The 15,084-nt window shown below is 45.4% G+C and overlaps 1 protein-coding gene across 3 annotated transcripts in view; it reads left to right on the forward strand.

The window, feature by feature from the left end:
* The window catches only part of TEX2 (testis expressed 2), a 165,930-nt gene that overhangs the window by 580 nt on the left and 150,266 nt on the right, over nucleotides 1-15,084 (forward strand). The window contains exon 1 of one of the 3 annotated variants that reach the window (XM_053293665.1): nucleotides 12,563-12,660. The exons of 1 other annotated variant lie outside the window; for it this stretch is intronic. The gene's annotated coding sequence lies outside the window, so the exon portion shown is untranslated. Of the gene's footprint in view, nucleotides 1-12,562; nucleotides 12,661-15,084 lie in introns of those variants that run through there. One more of the 3 variants, XM_053293669.1, reaches the window with a different exon arrangement.

Below are 15,084 nucleotides of genomic sequence, written 5' to 3' on the forward strand. Positions count from 1 at the left end.
CAAGGGGGTCCAGCAAGGCAGCAAAGCAAGGCAGCTCTCTCTCTCTCTCTCTCTCTCTCTCTCTCTCTCTCTCTCTCTCTCTCTCTCTTTCTCATGGCAGCCCATATACTCATGCACAGGGGATACTCCTCTGGGGGTGGGGCCCTCCTAGTAGTGGGCAATTCGATCATTTGGGGCATAGAGAAATGGGTCTAGGACCTACGTGTAGACTGCATGGTGACTTGCCTGCCTGGTGCGAAGTTTGCAGACGTCACACAGCATCTGGACAGGCTGTTTGCCTCAGTTTGAAGCCTACTCTCAACATAAGAGGCAACAGCCAGGGAACTTAGCGAACAGAGATTAGTGAACAGGAATTAGCAAACAGAGTCATAGGAGTTTCACGTGGAGTTTCACGTGGAAGTGTGCGTGGGAGCTTGAAAGGAAACCCCTTGATCACAAACACCCCAGCGGAAAGAGCACGTAAGTACTACTCCCTCTTTTATATTCTTGGGAAGTAAAGTTTGAACTGTTGAATAGCTGACAGCTTCAGCTAAAACCTGACTTTCAAATAAACAATCTCCAATACTCTAAAGAGCAAACAAAACCAGTCATGAAGATAGAAAGCCAGCAGGGGAGGGTGCTCTTCCCAGTGTGTTGTGTGGAGTGTTGCATGTATGACTGTTTGCTCGATGGACAGAAGTTGTGGGTGGGTGCTTGGAGCTCCTGGCTCTCAGGGAATATGTTGTTCTCTCGAAACTAAGGTAGCTGTCCTGGAAAAGCTTGGAGAGTCAGAGAAGAGACCTTCAGATATGTGGTAGAGGCATCCCACTACCAGGCTGATGCTCCTCTGCTGACAGGGAGAATGAAGGTCTCAGGGAAGGAGGTCATAATTCTGAGGGAGAGAGAAATACTCCCTTAAAAGGGACCCCCTCTGTGAATGATGAGCCCATATCCTCTCACACAGGGGATACTCTTCTGGGGGGTAGAGGCCTCATAGTAGTGGATGATTCGATCATCAGGAGTATAGAGAGATGGGTCTGTGATCTGCATATAAACTGCATGGTGACTTGCCTGCCTGGTGCGAAAGTTGCAGACATCACACGACATCTAGATAGGCAATTAGGCAATGCTGGGGAGGAGTCAGCTGTCATGGTGCATATCGGCACGATGTTGGGAAATACAGTCAGGAGGTCCTGGAAGCCATTTTTAGGCTGCTAGGTAGCATATTGAAGTCCAGAACCTCCAAGGTAACATTCTCAGAAATGCGACCTGTTCCACGCGCAGGGCCAGCAAGACAGGTAGAGCCTAGGGGTCTCAATGTGTGGATGAAATGGTGATGCCAGGAGAAGGGGAGACATGATAGAGGTCTATAAAATTATGCATGGTGTGGAAAAGGTTGATAGAGAGAAATTCTTCTCCCTCTCGCATAACACTAGAACCATGGTTCATCCAATGAAACTGATTGCTAAGAAAATTAGGACCAACAAAAGGAAGTACTTGTTCACACAACACATAATTAATCTATGGAATTCTCTGCCACAAGATGTGGTGACAGCCAACAGAATGGCTTTAAGAGGGGCTAGATAGATTCATGGAGCAGGTACCCCTGCTAACTTGGCAAAGAGGCACCTTTTAACATGGTGATTCTCTTTATTTAGCAGGGGGAGAATAACTGGCCCTGTCCACCCCCAGCACAGTACCTCTAGTGACTGTTGCTGGTGTCTATCTTATGTTTCTTTTTAGATTGTGAGCCCTTCGGGTACAGGGTTCCATCTTATTTGTTTGTTACATCTTTGTGTAAACTGCCCTGAGCCATTTTTGGAAGGGCGGTACAGAAATCGAATGAATGAATGAATGAATGAATGAATGAATGAATGAATGAATGAATGGAGGACAGATCTATCAATACCTACTAGTCTGAGAGCTATAGGGCACCTCCAGCCTCAGAGGCAGGATGCCTCTAAATACAAGTTGCAGGGGAGTAACAGCAGGAGAGAGGGTGTGCCCTCAGCTCTTGCCTGTGGGCTTCCCAGAGGGATCCTGCTGGTCACTGATGGACCTTGGGCCTGATCCAGCAAATATGTTCTTTTGTTCCTATGTTCCTCCAGAATTCAGAGGCAGAGTGAAGCTAGGCAGGCACTGCCTGGCTTTAAGTACACTTTGAAACTCCCTTCTCCCCCCCCCACCCATGCCAATGGGGGTAGAGTTGCCCTGACAACACTCAGTGATGACAAGCTAACCAAGAGGTCAATAACCAATCGAAAAGCAATGGCAGAAAACCAATCAGCAAGGAAGAAAACTTGTAAACATACAGAGAAAATAGTGGCCACCATGCCATTTGACTCATTGAACCAGTTTGAACTGATTCTGGCTCAGTTTGGGTTTGAATGCGGACTGATCACCTCTTTTTGAGGCCAGTCTGGTTTGCGTTTGAACCAGTCAAACCAGTCCAGTTTGAACCGAACCCGGTTCAAATTGAGCCGGCTCCACATACCCCTATTCTTCAGCTGCTTTTCATTTTTTTAAAAAAGTTCAAAGACTGTTATATGTGTTCATTATATAACTTATATTTTTTCTCACATAGTCCCCCTTGCATCTGGAGTGTATGGACAGTGTTGCTAGCAAAGCCCTTTCTGTTGGCTCCCAGGAGCCCCCTCATTTGTGTTTGAATCTCCAGGCTGGGAGATCTCACTCTGTATACACTCAGGAGCCTCACAGCATTGTGAGCTCTCCGTTATACACAGGTGACAGTGGGCCAGTCACCCCTAGATTTGGCTTCTAACAACCAAATTGTAAAGGGGAGCAGATGCAAACCCTCCCTAATCCCAAGTAGACCCCAGAAGTTAACGAAAAGCAGATTATCTCTTTGTCAAGGCTGCTCTGCCCTCAGAGTGAACCACCTTATCTTTCCCCTCCTTCCACAAAAAGGATAGCAGTCAGCTAATGTGCCAATGCAACAGATAAGGCTGGCGAAGGTAAACCTCCCCCCCACACACACACATAGGAGGTTGAGCAAGCTATACAAACCCAAGAGAAGTACTGATTAGATTACTGGATTTTTCCATCTATACAGATTCACCTTCTCATATCTATGCACCCTGTTTTCATGACAAAAGCCTTGACATACCTCAGCAATTCCCACATTATTACACTCAGGAAGGAGGATCAGCAACAATAAGATTCTTGCCGGTCCCTCCCAACACACCTGTTAGACAACAACAGTCAATTTGAATTTGCCCCCAAGATATGTTTTCAGGTATAAGAACCCCCAATTACATGATCCAGTGTGCTCCCTTGTATGCTTCACGTGGGACTCCATCACATGTGCCATCAGCTTTTTGGGCAATCTCTACTGGGCACCACGCAAGGCGGTGTTCAGTATTTTGTGCCATTTTCCAGATTGGCTTTCTTGCCCAGCCTCATCTGCCCAGTCTTCCTCGCTAGCCCGGGAAACTGAGTCCAAGGAGGAAGCACCCTCCTGGAATCACCTCTAACCCCTCCAACCTTCTTGCACTCGCATTGGCTTGACCTGTTTCTGAGGAACAAAGTTCATCAGTGGTCCCCAGAGCCCTTCGTCCTGACCAGGTGATATGAGCCTTCACCCCTTTTTGGGCCCAAACTCTATATCTGTTCCCCTTTCTTCAATCAAACCCCCTCCTTCTCTAAAAGCCTCTTTCTCTTGCCCACCTGGGAACTTACTCAATCAAAATGCCTCATTGCAGTTAATGTATTTTTAATGTAATAGTGCTTTAACCACACATTTCTCTCCTCTGTACCCTTCCCTACAATAAATATCTTCTTTTTATTTTGAAACTTAAACCTTGTCCAAGTACACTTCATTTCTTACGTCCACAACTCTGTGCAAATTAAAACTTACATGAAACTGTTCCTTTCTGAGCTAAATTCCCCATGTGAGCCCAAAAGGTATATTTCAGAGTGTTCGCCAATCACCACAGAGCAGTTTAACTAACAACAGGCAGGTACAAGTGAGGAAATAGCAAAACAGAACTCCCTGGCAAATATGGCTGGGACTGATATAATGTACGCTAGTTGCTAATTCTTCAATGCGGCCTTCCAGAAGTTTCTTATATTTATTTGCTTGTTTGTTATTTTGTGTATTTTTATACTGCCCAATGTATCTCTAGGTGGTTTATATACTAAAACCAATAAAACATTAACATGATTAAAATGATTTAAATATCAATATAAATGTTAAAACTTGTTAACTAAAAAGCCTGATTAAAAAGGTATGCTTTCAGTTGTTTCTTAAAATCCAGCAGAGATGGGGCAGCTCCGATCTTATTTGCGCACAAGTTCCAGAGTCCTGGGGCAGCCCTAGAGGTTTGATTCCGGATTGCCACCCAATGCGCTGGTGGCAACTGGACCTCCTTGATGATCTTAACAGGCAACAGTGGGGTTCGTGAAGAAGAAGGCACTTGCTTAAATACTCTCTTTAATTTATTCAAATGTAAATGAAATGGATTTGCCCATTACATAGCAGACTGAAGCACTTCTATGTTTAATTTTAGATTTTGCTGTGCCTTTTCACTTCTTTATTAATAGTAAGCCAGTAGCAAATACTAGTAGCAATGGCAGGTAATGATTTTGTCAAGGACTTCTGGTATAAAAGGCTGGGAGAAGGAGCTGAATTTATAGCTCTGTTATTGTATGCTTCAGAGCGACTATAATTTTTCAAGGTTGTGCCATGGAGTACTCAAAATGCGCTCCCTTCTGTAAGTTGCCATTCCCATTTGTTCTTGCATAGAGAGGGGGGTTAATTTTTCCACCATGTGCCAATAACATGTTAGTCATCTCACCCATTCTGTGCAATTGCCAGGTGCATTAGGGATCCAGATACCAGCACTAGCGACCTTTGTGTGACTTTGGCAGTGTACGCGTGGCTGTATTACACAGCATGCTTCCATTTGAGAGACAAATAGCATGATAAGAAAGACAAGCATCAGCTTTGTGCAAAGTGTCCGACAGTGCAATCCAGTGTATGTTTGCTCAGAAATAAGTCCTCTTGAATACAATAGTGCTGCCTTCCACATAAGTGTGTATAAGATTGCAACCGTAACCCAGTTGACTGATGCTTTGCAGGGCTTTTGTTCAGCCAGGACTCAGTCCCAGAACCAATAACAGTTTTCAATATCATGCCTCAGTCTCTGGACAGGAAAAGCAACAGAGTGTTTGTAAAGCCTTTTCTTCACCACAGAGTAATCACAGCCTGCCTCCACTCATCTGGGAGAGAGCAGGGCTCTTTTGTCTGAATTCCACAAACTCTCTTTTTAAAAATTAGCCACTCGTGTTCTTGAGTCTGGTTTTTTGGTGGCATATAAATGCAGTAAGGCATCACTAATGGAAATATTGCCGAAGACGCCTTCTGGGGGGAATTCAGTAAAAGTTATATTCTTTTGCATGCCTGTCCTTGGTCTTCAGATGCTGAGGATAAATTGGAAATGGAAAAAATATGTGTTGGACCCCTGTGGGGCTCCACACTATGCTGCCCTGCTTAATATCTGTCAGATTCTCATCCGGGATGGTACCTATTCCTTTAAATGCTCTGAGTCAACAAGTAGGAGGGATGCAGCTGCTGTACCTCCTACACCATTCCTCTCCCAATCTCCTTGTATATCCTGCTTCCACACCTACTGCGTGTAGCACAATTAGAGTACCGTTGCTCACAAAGGATGGATGAAGGGCTGGTTAGGAAATGGGACAAGAGCTTCCTTTCAGTTTAGTCTGCAGGTGTGCAGGGATGTGGATGCTGTCTTAAACACATATGGGTTTCTTCTGTATAGCTTACCCTTCACCTCAGTATATCATGCTACTGTTGTTATAACAAGAGCAGGGGTTCTCAAACTGGGGGGTTGGGACCTCCAGGGGTCCCAAACATCTTAAAAGGGGGTCCTAAACAACTCAGAAGGGAGCTGAGTTGTCAGGAAGGAAAAGGCCTTACCTGATATGTCCAAGGTGTGGAGATGGCCAGGGACAATGAGAGGCAGATGGGGACAGAAGCCTAAAACTACTTGACCACTCACAAAGCCAAGACATGCACAGCAGTGGCACTTCTTTGGCTGACACAGACCAGGAGAGAATTCCCTCTTGGGACACACTCATCTAGTGAGTGGTCAAAGAAGTGCCATTGCTGTGCTGCCCTTGGCTTTGAGATCAGTGGAGATCCATCCAGGTGGTTTTCAGCTCCTCTTCCTTTGTCTTTGAGAAGTTGGAGCTGCTCTTAGCTTCATGTTCTTGACAGTGTCTCTTCCTAAATTTTGGATTAGTGTGCACAGAGGTGTACCTAGGTAATTTTGGAGCCTGGACCTAAAGGTCTTTGGAGCCCCCACCCCCTGCCCAAGTTAAGCATCATCTACACACACACACACACAGACATAGACACACACACACACACAGTGACACACACGGTATTTTTAACACGTGGGTTCTTGAGGGCACAAACAGCAACTGAACTCACAAGAATGTAAGAATATCAAACAGGTCTATTTATGCAAATATGCATTAGCAGAAACATTTCAACACATATTCCCATCCCACATATTTCTTCCCCCACGCCAGTGGTTCCCAAACTGGAAGCCTCCAGCTGTTGAACTACAACTCCCATCAGTCCCAGCTACACTTTATTGTGGCTGGGGATGATGGGAGGGAGCTGTAGTTCAGCAACATCTGGAGGCTCCCAGTTTGGGAACCACTGCCCCACTCCCTCCTGTCTCTAAAGCACTTGGAGCAGGTAACAACTGCACTTGGCTGCCCAACACAGCATGGGCCAGAAGCATAGCATGGCGACCACACCACCCAGAATAGACTAAAGTGGATTTGGGGGGCCCCAGGGAGTGTGGAGGCCCTGGACTTCAGCCCCAAAGTCCAGGGGTAAGAATGCCTCTGAGTGTACAAGCTGAGTACAAAGAATAAAGTGAGAAAGCCATGAAAACGCAGACTCCCTTTGCTTGATTCCTACTTGTGTGAATCAGAATTTTCAGCAGTTGCTGCTATTACGAGCAAATACCTAGTGAAAATGATTTGGAACTTAAAATTAGATTGGCAGCCTCAAACATAAAACCCAAGTTTGACAAACTAAGTAGGAACAAGTAAACTCATTCTCATTTAAAAGGTAAATGTGCTTTATCCATCTCTACCCAATCAAATCCATGGCTTTATAACGGCAATTTAGCACTAGCCCCTGCCATGCTTCCAAAGCGAGGGCCAACAATGGCAAAGCAAGGGCATTCTGTGTTCTCACAGATAGCCCCCCTGCAGTGCCAGCACACTCCCTTCCCTGGAGGCAGCATGTGCCACTCCTCTCCTGGCAGCGGCATCCTCCTTCCCTTGGCAGCGGTAGCAGCCCCCCCCCCATGGTGATGGCACGCTCCTACTGCCTGTGCCCTGAGCTCCAGCCAGCTCTGCACGCTGATGACACAGGGCGCACCCATGCCGTCTTTCCCAGTCGCCTCAGGACCAGAACCCTGAGCAGCTGGGAAGCAGTGGTAGGCTGCAGAAGTGCATCGCACCACTGGGGATGGGCCGCACAGCATGCCTTGGAGGAGCTGGCTAGAGGGTGGTGGAGGGTGGCAAGAGTGCAGCAGAGCATGGCTGGTCAGCAAGGGACGGGAGGGGAGGCAAGCCAGGCACCCCGGAGGCAGGGCAGTGTGTCTTCTTCGGATGCATGCACGCAAATATAGCTCTGCCCCTGGCATGGACACTCTTCCACTCTTGTGCAAGAGCACAGAGACTTTTTGGCGTCTGCCTGCAATCTGAGAGCACTCCAGGCACACTCTGCTAGACGGGAAACCTTCAGTGACATGTTCATTAGTCGGGATGTGTAGGGGGGTCATGTAGCTTTATTGCAGGGGTGGGCGGTCATGTAGCTTTATATATTCTTTTAGGGGGTCACGGTATCAAAAGGTCTGAGAACTCCTGAACTAGAAGATTGCCCACCGAATGGTGGGAATGTGTGTGTAAATATGGTCATAAAGATGCCTGTAGCTGAGAGGGTGGGCAAGTGCTGGTTGTTGCTCACCTTTATGTGCCTGCCTGTGTTCCTCTTGATCTTTTGCTTCCAGGCCTGCTAACCACAACAGTCTTTACTTCTTTCCTTAGTCCTGATTGTGTTGATTGCTAGCCGGACAAATAATTCTGAGATGAGTGTGGGCATTAATAGAATGACTGAAATCACAAAAGCACTGAAGTCTCCCTAAAGCAAGAGAAAGCAGTCGTATTTTCCTATCCGAAGTGAGTATATAAGGGAAGCCACAGGAAGAAAAAAAAAACATTTTAATTTTTATGTCCCACCTTTCTTCCAGGAAGCTGAAAGGGGTGTTTCTATGCAATCTTCCACCTTGGCACTGGCCAGACAGAAATCGCTTTAGCAAAGATGCTGCATCGCATATCTTCAGTTCATGCAATTTTCAGATTCCCCAAACACTCTATTACTCTCCCTCAGCTTTCTGACAGGTATCTCTCTTAGCCAAAATACAGCGAGTGAGGAAGAGAAAGCAAACAGAATCACAAACATGTAATATAACCATGTACATCATTCTGTGCTCTTTGGGATATAAATGTAAATAAATGATTAATTTGCAAAATGCTTCGCAAGTATTGCATTTCCCCTCACAACAACTTCTGTCATGGTACACTATTAATCTGATGTTGCAGATGGAAATCTGACTTGCTTAAGGCCAGTTAGTGAGTTTGTAGCAAAGCTAAACCCAGGTGTTCCAGATTTGTTCTCAACTTTCCTAAGTTAACTACACACCTGTTCTGCTTTTCATATTTTGCAGCCTAACATTTCCCTTACTCGAAGAGTGGCTACTGCTCACTTATCATGCAACCCCACACCACAATATCATATCCAGAAATTGTATTAAAAATATGGTACCAGTTGAAGGATGGACTCTCCAAGACTCGGAAGTAGTATGCTATTGGAAGGGACCCAATTTGGCTAGGTACCCATTCAGGAATGTGTAACTCAGCCTTGGTGTCCGTCCAAATTTGTCACAAAATGCACTAGTGTACATAAAGATATCCTTATCTCCCCTCCCTGCACCCAGCCCGATATCCATAGAACTGTTTTGAAAATGAAATAACAGCAAGTGAGACAGTCAGATAGCATTAAAGAAAAACAGACCCTGGCTGACATGATGAAGAAAATTACTCAAAGTAGTCCCACTGGAATTAAAAGGAAATCATTTTAATTTCAATGGGACTACTTTGAGTAATTTTCCTCATCATGTCAGTCCCTGATGGCAGGTTCTGCAGATATATTTCTTGCATCAACGTGGTGAGGGAGCTAGAATGTGGTGTAGGAAAAGAGAAAAGCTACTGGTTTTGAAAAGCACTGAAGGCTGTTGAAAATTTATTATCATGAAAGAAGGCTAGAGAAGCTGTGGTGTAGTGGTTAGAGTGCTGGACTAGGACCAGGGAGACCCGAGTTCTAATCCCCATTCAGCCATGATACTAGCTGGGTGACTCTGGGCCAGTCACTTCTCTCTCAGCCTAACCTACTTCACAGGGTTGTTGTGAGGAGAAGCTTCAGTATGTAGTATACTGCCCTGGGCTCCTTGGAGGAAGAGCGGGATATAAAATGTAAAATAAAAAATAAATATTAAATGTATTTGCACATAAAGGAAATAAACAGCGTCAGTAAAGACTGAAAAGGTTGTGCTTGCAGGAGCTGAGATGTTAATAACAGAAACTGAATGAGTCTGAAGTAAACAGAAGGGCAGGAAATGAAGAACTGGACTTGAGGTATGATTTATAGGACACATGACAAGCATAAAAGCCATGGCAGGTGGCTTGGTAAACATGTGGGAGGAAGAAAGCTTAGTTTCAGGATCATAAACAGCGTCCTAATGACTGATGGGAAAGTAAGGAAAAGAAGCTTATGACGTACTGTCATACATGCTTGTGTTTCAGCAGTGAAACATGTCTGTCTTTCAGAAGCATTTCACTGACGGGAAGAAGTGGTGCTTAGCAAACACTGACAGGTGAGAAGCAGAGTAAATCACCATTGACTCCTGCTCATTGTGGGGAGGGGGATGCAGAAGCTTGCCAGTGTTGCAGGGATGACCCAAGTAGTGCAGCACACAGGGCTTGGAAACTGTTTTGGACTTTTTAATTGCCTGTAATTGCTACATAAAACAAAAAGTCCCAGCAGCAGAAAATAAGAGACACGTGCATGCATGCAGCAATATACACCCACACATGAATCTGTGTACACATCCAATAAACATGGAAGAACCTCAGTGGTTTCCAGGATAACACAAATGATGGTTGTTTCCAGGGTAACACAAACAATCCCCAGGGCTTAAAGGGGGCGGGGGACCCTTCAGCAAATACGATGATTGAATGAAAAATTAAGATGTTAGGCTATTAGGTTACAAGCAAACAAAACATTATTGTTTCTCTCTTCAGAACTGGCAAGCAGCATACACAGACCATGAGGTTGTGCACATAACCGTTGGTTGGGTGGGGAGGCAGGGTTGAACCTACCTTCCTCCCAGACAATCGGGATGCTCCTCTTCAGTACACAATCATGTCCTCATGCCCAAACAATCTGTGCTGCTCCTGGCAGTGCGCATCTCTAGAGGCTGCGGAAACGAGCCCCAGCCTCCAGGAATCCCAAAATGCACCAGCACAGTACATTTAGAGATTCCTCCATGATTTAGGGATTCCTGCATGCAGTCTGAGCATATACATGATCCCAGACCTGGGGTAAAGGGTGTACTTGCGCCCTTTAACCCGCCCTGAGCCATTTCGGAAGGGCGGTCTATAAATCAAATAAATAAACAAATAAATAAATAACCCAGGTAAAATCCCAGGTAAAAAACTCGGTTTTACAGGGCAGCAGCGCCAGGATTGGCCTCAATGCTGGCGATGCATACCAGCAGCCCTAACCTGGGTAGGACTGATCAAGTGCACAGCCTCTGTGCCTATTTAGTATGTTCTCTTTTTTAATATGTGATGTGTACAAGTTGTAAGTACTGAATTTGTACCTAGAACTGCGTCTTACCTGTCACCTAAACCAGAGTCGGGTGGCAGAAGATGATGATATGATTTTGTATGTTAGCCACTTTAATTTTATTACCTACTATTTATCATTATAAGGCAAACTCATCACATATTATTATTTTTATATATAGCAACATTTTGCTGAAAATGGCACTGTACAGCATAACAGTCTTACAACCTTGTTTATAAATTTACTGAATGTTCAGGCAATGAAAATGGTAGTATTTGAAGGACAAGATGGACTGATAGTAGAAATTAACTTTCTCAACATTTATAAATGAGAAAATAATGCTGGAGGAAAATGCATGATTTGACGATAATCTGTGAAATATTGTTTAGTGGGGCAGGCATGCCAAGTTCCATGCTCAGTAGTACACTGTGAAGTTCACCCTGTTCAGTCTTGGTGATTTATAGGAGGTTAGTTCAGATCTGTTTCCAGGAAGCGTTTTGTGAGCCCCCTCCAAAGCAGGTGTTTTATGTAAGGCTTTGATCATCTAAAAGGATACTGTATCAGCCTCTATGGTTTTTAGTGATATAGGTTGTGAAATTGTTTGGGCTTTTCCCCCTTTACAAGTTTAACATTTCAATAAGTGACCATAAATCTCTCAACATACAGGAAGTGTACGAGTTTTTCCTCTGTAATATTGGAGGCAAGCACTGTCAGGCTATTTATTTATAGGGCTCTAAACATCAGTGATCATGAGAGTGGTTTCCTTGATGCTTCCACTCTTTTTAGCCTAAAGCAGACGTATAGTCCGCACAGGAATACTGCTGCAGTGCTGACAACAATCTCTCCATAGCAAGCAGTCCCTACCCATTTGTAATGTCCAGAACTACTGTGGATCTCTTCTATTGTGTTGCATTCCACTATCATGTGGCACATCCTGGTGGCTACTGCTAGAGGTGCGGAGAGTGACCCCAAATGTGATGACAGTAGCAAACAATGCAGTAAGTAGTTCTGGACATTACAGCTGGGGCAGGGATTACTTGTATAGCCCTGTTGGCCGCCTCTTCATGGCAACTATAACATACACAGGACATAGAAAATTATTCAAACATTATTCAAACATACATAGGACATACACAAATATACACAGGATGAGGAGGCTTAGAAGGGCAAGATATTAGTTATACCTTATCCTTCTTTGGGTTGTTGGTGTGTTCATTGCACGTTGGTTGGCCGCTTCACCAGTAGACAGGAGAGGGCAAGCAAGAAACGAGCAGCAAAGGACTGCAACTCACATGTCTGAAAGACTGCTGGACAGTATAATCTAAGGCGACTCCCCAGGCGGGTAACAACGATAGGGCAAGGGGAGACAGTTGTCTGGGGGCCCCACTGCCTGGAGGGGCCCCCCAGAGGCACCTCACGTGACTCCCCATTGCCCCCTGCCCAGCCCCAAGGCCCCTCAGCCACTTGCCCTCTTTGCCGTCTCTCCTGCTTGTTCTGCTGGCCGGCAATGGAGGCAGCAGACATGCTGCAAAGAGCTCCTTTTCTCCCGCCTCTCAGCTGATCGGCAGGTGGGCGGGGCTTCCACGGAGGCCTCGTGTAGGCCTCTGTGAAGCCTGAACTCCAGTAGGGCCCAAGCCAGCCAGGAAGGAGGAGGCAGCCAGAGAGGCCTCCACTGTTCTCTGCAGCAGAAGACCCCTTGCTGCCAGGTAGAGTGTGAACTCCTTTTTGTGGTTACCTTCCCCACCCCACCCCCACCCAGATATATAGGGATCTGCTTGCCATAGGGCTTGGATATGGGGGGGTGGGACTGAGAAGTCTCTGAATATTTATTTTGAAACAGCTTGGAAAATTTGCTGGCTTAAAAAAAACTATCTAAAAAGTCCTATAAGTGGCTTGTTTCATGGCAGAAAATTACAAAAACTTCTGGAAGAAACAGTATTATATTAATTTTATTCATTCATTCATATATTTATAAAAGCACTTATGTTCAAGTTGTTTTGCAACCCAGAAGGTCTGAGTGAGAACTGTGAAGCATGTGTGGTGCTTTTATTTTATTTTTCTTGTGTGTGAACTGCTCCCCAATAACTTGCAGGGACTTCAGGGTCAATCTGGCCAACATGTGAATGCAGCACCTCCATTCCAGAGGAGATGTGTGTTATAGGGCTTTAAAAGCCCCCTGTGAAAAACCTCCTGGAATCAAACTTGACTGAATTTGTTCAGAATTCTGAGAAAACAAACATAGGCTCACCCTGCATGGTTGAAAGTCTCCTTGGCTAATCTGCAGCGAGGGGCCCATTTTAATCATTCATCTTTCTAGTGTGTTCTAGGCATTAAAAGTAAAACAGATGTATAGTACTCAATGTATATCACTATATATTGTGACGTGTGTGTGTGTATTCAGTGAAATGTATTTGCAGGCAGCATACTTATTTTGGAATATCAGACTTAAATCCTTGGGGGCCTGGGGTGTGCGGAGGCCCTGGACTTTGAGTGGGAGGGCCAATTTTAAAATCTTGTCTCTGGGCCCACTCCAACCTTGCTACGCCCCTGCGACTCCCCTACATGATGTGAAGAATCTCTTTGTGCTGTGATGACTCTGAAAACATGGTGGAGCCAGGGCAGATACACTTAAAATCCTATCTGAGGCTTGAATTGAATCAGTCAAGGGGCTTCTCCTTCCCTATAGGGCAAGGACAAAGACATCCAATCCGTTGCTAGCTGGACTGAGTCACTTTGAGTGGATTTTGCCCCACAAAAAGCAAAGGTAAAGCTATGCAGATGTGCTGCATTTAGTTAATGGAGCTGAGCTCAGCTGCATATCTCAAGATCAGGATGTCTTCAGGTGTAAAATATTACAAGTTGCTTGTAATCATGGGCACTTCTCCACTAAGTCCTCGCCAGACAATTTGTTATTCATAACCAGTTGGAAATGTACCATATCTTTGCTACTCCTAGAAGGAGTGTTTTAAACTGTTGTCTGACTAGGTGAGGAAATTCCTCCCTGATTGGTTTATTTCTTTGAAATAGAATCTGCTCACGGGCTGATGCCTCTCTGTAAAATAAAGGGGTGGGGGTCTCCTATTTAGTCAGATTGCTAGTTTGACTTGAGGCACATTGCCCCACACTTGCTCATGCAAGTGACCACTTATGAATGCAATATCGCCTTTTTAGCTTAGGCAGGGTGAAAAGTTCACCGTTCACTGATCGTGAGCCCATGCAGTGCTGCTGAGACATCCAATAAAGGGGTGCTTTGCAGCGCTACACTGAAATGAAGCGGTACTGGCAACAATTGTGCATGATGGAATTGACTTGGTATGTATTACAGAGAGCTGGATGGGGGAGCCTACTGGTCCAGTTTGGGCTCAGCTTCTCCTTGCAGGATACTCTGTTGTGGAGAAGGTGAGAGGACGAGAGTGGGGAAGAGGAATGGCTGTAGTCTATTAAGAATAATTTCTTGTTAGTGGTCCTATTGTCCTCCACACTGTGGATGTCTGTGCCTGTGTAGACAAACCCTGGGAACCTTCTGGAGCTGTCAAAGCCTTCTGGTGGTAGCCCTGCCCCCTGATGACATATCCAGTCCCTCAGACATTATCTCCCTCTCCTGAGTCTTCTTCCGACCACCGAGACAGTGACTTTGGAGGACCTTCCGCTGTAGATATTTTCTGTGAGCTGAGCTGTTTATCTTTTTAAAAGGATTTTCATTTCCCCCTGTTATTTTACATTGTTTACTTTTCTTTCTATCGTCTCGCTAAATCTGCCTTTCTGGTTTGTGTTTTTATTTCCAACGGTTCCCCCCACCCCACCCCGACACTTGCCTAAGGGGTCTCTGGCAGTCAATGGCTGCCAAGTCTTAAGTACTATGTGTCTTGTACAGCAAAGCTCCTCTCACTGGACGGGCACAACTGCTGTCTCGTGTGCCTCAGGGAAGCTCACCGGCCTGACCTATGTGCAATCTGTAAAGCCTTTATTTGGCAGGCCAGGAGAAATCGGGCCTTGTGCTTGCATGCTCTGCTCTGGGAAAAGGCCCTCCTTGATAACACAGCCCTCCAAACTCCACCAGTTTCTCAGCAGTCTAGGAAGCACCGTACTAGCTGTGAGATGCTGTGCTCTGGCACAGGATGCTATTGACA

This window comes from Hemicordylus capensis, chromosome 2, assembly GCF_027244095.1.
Source record: "Hemicordylus capensis ecotype Gifberg chromosome 2, rHemCap1.1.pri, whole genome shotgun sequence".
In the NCBI taxonomy this organism is placed as follows: domain Eukaryota; kingdom Metazoa; phylum Chordata; class Lepidosauria; order Squamata; family Cordylidae; genus Hemicordylus; species Hemicordylus capensis.